The 7,257-nt window shown below is 47.6% G+C and overlaps 1 protein-coding gene across 1 annotated transcript in view; it reads left to right on the top strand.

Annotated features, from left to right (window-relative positions):
• Nucleotides 1–7,257, top strand: part of efna2a (ephrin-A2a) — a 165,916-nt gene that overhangs the window by 919 nt on the left and 157,740 nt on the right. The gene's annotated exons all lie outside the window — the stretch shown is intronic.

Raw genomic sequence — 7,257 nt, forward strand, 5'->3', positions numbered from 1 at the left:
AAAAAAAAAAAAACATCTGTCCGTCTGCCTGTCTGTCCGTCTGCCTGCCTGTCTGTCTATGTCTGCCTGTCTTGTCTGTCTATCTGTCCATCTGTCTGTCTGTCCATCTGTCTCTCTGTCCATCTGTCTGCCTGTCTATGTCTGTCTGCCTGTCTGTCTATCCAGAATGCAGCAGCCAGTCCTTCCTCACATTTAATCCTCATCATCATCCTAAACGATGTGTAACTGCTGTTAGTAAAATATCAGGAGAGAGAGTTTTCTGCTTGTTACTGTGTCGAGGTCGGCCATTTTTGATTTTACCTTCATATTTCACCCCAAGACCTGTTCAACCATGTGTGGAGTCCTTCTGCTCATCACGGCCCCCCATGGATGAACTTAGTCTTTATTCAAAAAAGTTCAGTCTGGTCCTCTGGACATTAAAAAAAAACAAAAAATAAAACAACAAAAAAATGTAGAAACGTTTCGTCTTTCATCCTGAGGACTTCCTCAGTCTGAGGTGCTGTATTCAGCTCAGTCTCTTAAATAGCACCTTCTCAGAGTGGATCAACCAGTTTGCTGCTGACAACCAGAACCAGCTGATCACATGCTCAAGAAGGACCATCAGCCTAACAATGGATCATTAGCACCTGATGGCTGTTTACTGTTCACAGAGGGCTGAGTGATACTAGCAATCACAGCATTGTAAGAGGGGGACAGTTGAACCCGGAGGCTCCGCCCCTGTTTAATGATGGACGGTTTCTTTTCACAAAGATGGCCTCCTTTACTCCTCTCTCAAACCATCGTTCCTCTCTGTCCAGGATGTGAACATCTTCATCCCTGAAAGAGTGACCTCTGACCTGGAGATGAGTGTAGACCTCAGAGTCCTGGCCTGATGATGTTGATCTTCTGTGCTGGTCCATCCTTTTGGCCAGTGGCTGTTTAGTTTCCCCGATGTAAGACTGATCACCCTCCTGACACTGAACAACATACACAACATTACTCTGTCATCCAGGAGGGACTCAGAGTAGAGCCGCTGCTTCTCCACGTCGAGAGGAGCCAGTTGAGGTGGCTCGGGCATCTGGTTAGGATGCCTCCTGGACGCCTCCCTGGTGAGGTGTTCCGGACATGTCCCACCAGAAGGAGACCCAGAGGAAGACCCAGGACACGCTGGAGGGACTATGTTTCTCTGGTCTGGGAACACCTCGGGATTCCCCTGGAGGATCTGGACCAAGTGGCTGGAGAGAGGGAAGTCTGGGCCTCCCTACTTCGGCTGCTACCTCGTGACCCGACCCCGGATAAGAGGAGGAAGATGGATGTTTGTGTTCAGTCCCTCGGACGACTTCTGTTGTGACTTGGAGCTTTAGAAATAAACTGAAGTGAAGTGACGTTTCCTACTTCTCTCCTCTTTGTGACATTTCTCGACAACAACTCTAAAACCTTTGAAATGTTTTTGAACCTGCTGCTTGTGCTGCCGGAGCGTCACCGAGTCATGGGAGCACATCGATCTCAGACGTTAACCTGCACAAGGTCACTTGAAGAGAACGAGTTCAACAAGTGGTTTTCTGTGTGAGGAGACGGTCTACTCTTTGACCAAACCCTTTCTTGGAGGGTCTGTCTCTTCTGCGTGAGAAGAAGTGCTTGAGGTGATCCAGGTGAAACGGCGCTCTGTGGATGGAGGGGAGCGGCGCTCGCACACGCTCAGTGTCGCCCGTCCGCCTCCCGTGAGACCGTGCGTCCCTAACAAGGTCCTGGAACTGTACGAGCATTATCACAACACTGCAACTATGGAGTGGGGTCTGCCAAGCTCTGAGCCACATAAAGGGACGTGTGCCTACGTGCACGCCTCAATAAATGTGGAGCGCACACACACGTGCGCGCGCATGTCTTTCTAGTGGAGCGAGATCTGGGTCAACCACATGCAATGACAACCATTACGACTGTCTATTGAAGACAGTGTTAGGCAGGCCCTGCTCTTTGTCCTCGCTGCAACAAACACACAGCAGTCAGTGAAGCTAGACATGGGACACACACGCACGTGCACACACACACGCACGTGCACACACACACGCACGTGCACACACACATGCACGTGCACACACTGGTCCTGTTTTTAGCATCTTGTTCTCCTGGAAACACCGAGTCTCCCAGTGGAGTCCAGGCCCGTAAAGCTCCCAAGTGAAGGGCGTTGTGTACCCTGAGCAGTTAACGCGCTACGAGCAATGACACACACGTGCACAGGCTGGATGGTCCAGGACGTGCACGGCATCAGGTTTATCCTTCAGAAGACTTTCTGTTTCTTATCGTCTGCGTTCCTCTCGTCTCTTCATCGCCATGTGTTTGAGGAACTCCGTGTCAGTGAGAAGCTGTGATGCCTCATTCTGCCGGACAGTTCTTCTCCTTGGAGACACTCTCAAACACGTGCACCCACACGTGCACCCACGTGGCCTTTCAGTCAGGGACTATTCTACAGTCTGACCTTCAGGGGCGCCTAGCCCCCAGTGTTCACAACAGCTCTTGGCTTGAACAACACGGTGACCACTGGTGTCAGCAGCATTTGTAAAGTGGGGGGACACAGAGGTGGGGGGTCTGGGGGTCCTCCCCCAGAACATTTTTAATGAAGTAGATGCCATTTCCTGCATTCTGGTTTATTTTAACGGGTTTTTAAACCTCTACATTTAACTAAACACTTGATTCAATAATTGTTTTAGAGAGAACAGGAAGTAGCGCTAAGCTAGCATCGTGCAATACAGACGTGCTAGCTAAGATGCTACAGACGCAGCGCTCCTCTTTACATTACACAACCTCAAACACTTTAATCAGAGCTAACTGATCATAACAAAGACTAAACTTGTGCAACCAGAAGTTACAACATAGATCTACACACAGAACGAAACACAACCAGCTTTAACCTTTAACCTTTAACCATTAACGTACGACGAGTTACAATTAGCATGTAACTATGACAGAAAATGGAGGATTTACCTGCAGCTACCTTCAAACACACCAACATGTCTGTTTGTTGTAGTCAGCTGATCATGAGGTCGCCCGCATACATTCGTCCAGCCTCAGTTTAGCTTCATATAATAAAGTGTGTTCCACCCTGTAAACGTTGAGGGAAACACGTGTTCTGAATATTACATGTTCTCCACATGTTGAACCGTTTCTTCTGATGATTCTCCATGAACTCACTCTGAACATCATGTGTCCGCAAAGCAAAACCCCGACAACGTGGTCAGAGAAAAATGAGGCGCAGCTCCTGCAGTTAAGGGGAGTTTCAGTTCAGGACAAGTTGTTTGTTGTTGTTGTTGTTGTTGTTGTTGTTGTTGTTGTTGTTGTTGTTGTTGTTGTTGTTGTTGGTTTATTTGACAGGGACAATGCACACAAACATAGAACAGAACAAGTCAGTAGCTGCTGCGTTGCACAAACGGCATGTAGCTGTAGCTAATTTGCAACTCGGGTCCCTGAGTTGCTGATTGGTCAGTTGCTGACATGTGCTGGATTGATTGACAGGTGGCATCAAGGATCAGACTGTGCTGGATTGATTGACAGGTGGCATCAAGGATCAGACTCGTGCACAGAAATCTTAGATTTCACGTTTAACATCGTCTTCATTTCTTCCATGTTTTCATGAATCCAAGGTTTGACAACAACGTCCTAACAATGGCTTCCTAATATTTCAGGGGTGCTGAGTTTAAATTTATGGGTGCTTGAGCACCCCCAAAAAAAAGAGGCTAAAATCACAGTTTGACAGAAGAAATGTCCTACGTGCGCAGTTTCTGCACATGCACAAGTGCATGAAGCAAAGCACACTGCAGGAGGTTCACTCAGCTCGCACTTTGACCTGTGCTCACTTTTCTTCAGCCATTCCACCATACCAGGGTGCCTGCAGACATTTTCAAGAGAGGGTGTGTGTGTGTGTGTGTGTGATGCGCGCCACTGATCATCTTGGGTGACTCACCAAATCTAAAAACCAGAACAGATTTTTTTAATGCCGTCATGTAAAGGTTGTTTGAAAAATACTACAACGTGAGAAATCCCCTTCTAGTTTGTCTACTTTGTTTTGACTTTATTGTACAACCTAAAATACTAATGAACAATTGCACAAATACCTAACTGGCTGAATCTTGTCCTCTTCTCTTTCCTCCAGCAACAAGTCAGTCGTTCATTTCTGAGCCATTTACCACTTTATTAATTTAGTGTCCAGCCTCAACGTGTGGCGTTTCTCTCAACTCCATAAAAAATTACTGAGCTACTTTAAATATCCAACAAACTAACCTCATTTTTATGTTCACCCAATGAATTGTAATAGAATATTTTATTTCTTTAATCTCACTATGTAACAAACAAATTTATAAATAATATTTATACACATTTTTGTTGTTGTTATTACAATTAATTTTGATCTTCAAGACGCATACAAGAGGCATATAAAGCCGTACCCCGCCCCCACCTTAGCCTCTCTGACCACATCTCCATCTTTATGGCCTCGGTCTACCTCCCCCACTGAGACGCCCCAGACCCACCCAGAGGACCATCACCGTGTGGCCCAGCGACAGCGGCTCTGTACTGCAGGACTGTTTGCATGCACAGACTGGCAGATCTTCAGGGAGGCTGCTGCAAGTGAGGTAGAGCTGGATCTGGAGGAATCTGCTGTCCTCAAATACATCAGCAAGGGTGCTAAAGATGTCACCACCACCAGGACTGTGAAGTGCTACCCGAACCAGACACCCTGGCTGAACACAGAGGTCTGTATCCAGCTGAAAGTCAGGGATGCTGCCTTAAGGTCTGGTGACTCACAGGAACTGGGGAGGGCAAGGAAAGAGATGGCTGCTGGTATTAAGAGGGCCAAAGCAATACATGCATGGAAGATCCAGGGACATTCCTCCTCACAGGAACCACGGAGCATGTGGAAGGGCATTAAGTGCATCACAGACTATAAAAGCAGAGGTGCCTTAGGGACCCATCACTGCCTGATGTTCTTAACATGTTCTTTGTCTGCTTTGAAGACCCAAATAGGCCACCCAGCACCGGATTCACCTCACCATTGGAAGAGAAGTTCCTCAGTGTGACCTCAGCAGAAGTAAGGAGGACCTTCAGGAGGATTAATCCTCACAAAGCAACTGGCCCAGACAACATCCCAGGGAGGATACTACGAGACTGTCCTGATCATCTCTGGTAGGTGCTGGCTGACATCTTTAACTCCTTCCTCACCCTGGCAGCTGTTCCCACCCGCTTGAAGACCCTCACCATCATCCCAGTTCCTAAAAGCTCTGCAGTGACTGGTCTGAATGACTACCGGCCAGTGGCCCTCACCCCATTGGTCCCTAAATGCTTCAAAAGACTGGTCATGACCCACATCAAAGCTACCATATCAAGGAGGACCCTCATCAGTACTCATACCACGAGAACCGATCAACAGAGGATGCCATCTCCTCCGTGGTCCTCACTGCTCTCACCCACCTGGAGCAGAAGGACTCCTACATCCGTGTGCTCTTTGTGGACTTCACATCCGCCTTCAACACCATGATCCCCCAGACCCTGATGGACAAACTACTCACACTAGGACTACTTATTACTTATTTACTTATTCAATTTAGAAATATTACATATATACTGTTTATATTTGCATAGATGTCGTAAAAATTGTCTGCTTGTTGCTCTGACTGTTCTAACATAAAACCTTTTAATTTGTCAGGTTATGAAACCCACATTACTCCATAAATCAATGTTCTAACTTTCCAAGTGAATAAGGAAAAATACCATACCATACCAATTTATTTATAGAGCACTTAAAACAGCAACAAGGCCAACCAAAGTGCTGTACAAAAGAACACAAACATGCACAGCGGACAGGAAAACATAAAATAGAAATACAGATACAAATAGCAGCAGAAGCTAACTAAAATGGCCAACAGAGTAGAGAACAGACCGGACCAAAACAAATCACACCGTGTTAAAGGCAAGCGAATAGAAGTGGGTCTTCAAGCGAGACTTAAAGACTGAGAGTGTGGGAGCCTGCCGGACACTCAGCGGCAACTCATTCCACAGTCGTGGACCTGCAACAGAGAAAGCCCTGTCACCTCTGAGCTTACGACGGGTTTCTGGGACTGAGAGAAGCATCTGGTCTGCTGACCTCAGAGAGCGCGGTGGGACATATGGCTGCAGAAGATCAGTGAGATAGGATGGGGCGGAACTGTTCAGTGATTTAAAAACATACATGAGAATTTTGAATTGGATCCGAAGGTGAATGGGTAGCCAGTGCAGGGAGGCCAAAACTGGCGTGATGTGCTCTCTATAGCCTGTACCAGTTAAAAATCGGGCTGCAGCATTTTGGACCAGTTGTAGACGAGCAATGGAGGACTGACTGATTCCAAACAGAAGTGAATTGCAGTAATCAAGCCTAGATGTTATGAAGGCGTGGATCACTGTCTCAAGGTTCTTTTTGGAGAGTATAGGCTTCAGCTTAGACAGCCGTCTCAGCTGAAAAAAACAGGCTTTTACCATCATGTTTACGTGACTGTTGAGTTTTAAGGACGGGTCCATTATCACCTCCAGATTAGTGACCTTTTGTTTCTCTAGTAAAAAATAACAAGTTATGACATTAACTTTGTTCAAAACTTGTTGGTCATAGTTAAGAGTTGCAGAATAATGATCCAACCAACAACTGTTAACATGTGACACGTGCAAATAGAACATAATGACAGTGCACATCTGGTCTTTACATGTATGAAACTACCTGTTTAAATAAAGGTTGAATGAATGAATCCGCAGGACCCCCCCCCCCCCGCCAATCTGCTGTAGTTGCCATGTTGGGTCATTAGTTGGCGCTGTGAATTTTGTACATTCACGTAATGCACATGCACGCTGCCTGGGACTGCTTGTAGTAAAGACTTGGACTTTCCTCTGGGCTTAAAGTTTAGTAACAACAAAACCTAAAGCTGCATTTGGGATACGAGCCGATGGACCTGATGCCGGTCACTGAGTGGACCTGACGATGGTCACTGAATGGACCCGACGCCGGTCACTGAGTGGACCTGACGATGGTCACTGAATGGACCCGACGCCGGTCACTGACTGGACCCGACGCCGGTCGCTGACTGGACCCGACGCCGGTCGCTGACTGGACCCGACGCCGGTCGCTGAGCGGACCCGACGCCGGTCGCTGAGCGGACCCGACGCCGGTCGCTGAGCGGACCCGACGCCGGTCGCTGACTGGACCCGACGCCGGTCTCTGAATGGACCCGACGCCGGTCGCTGAGCGGACCCGACGCCGGTCGC

The sequence above is a fragment of the Nematolebias whitei genome, chromosome 21 (genome assembly GCF_014905685.2).
Source record: "Nematolebias whitei isolate Nwh7 chromosome 21, NemWhi1, whole genome shotgun sequence".
NCBI lineage: Eukaryota > Metazoa > Chordata > Actinopteri > Cyprinodontiformes > Rivulidae > Nematolebias > Nematolebias whitei.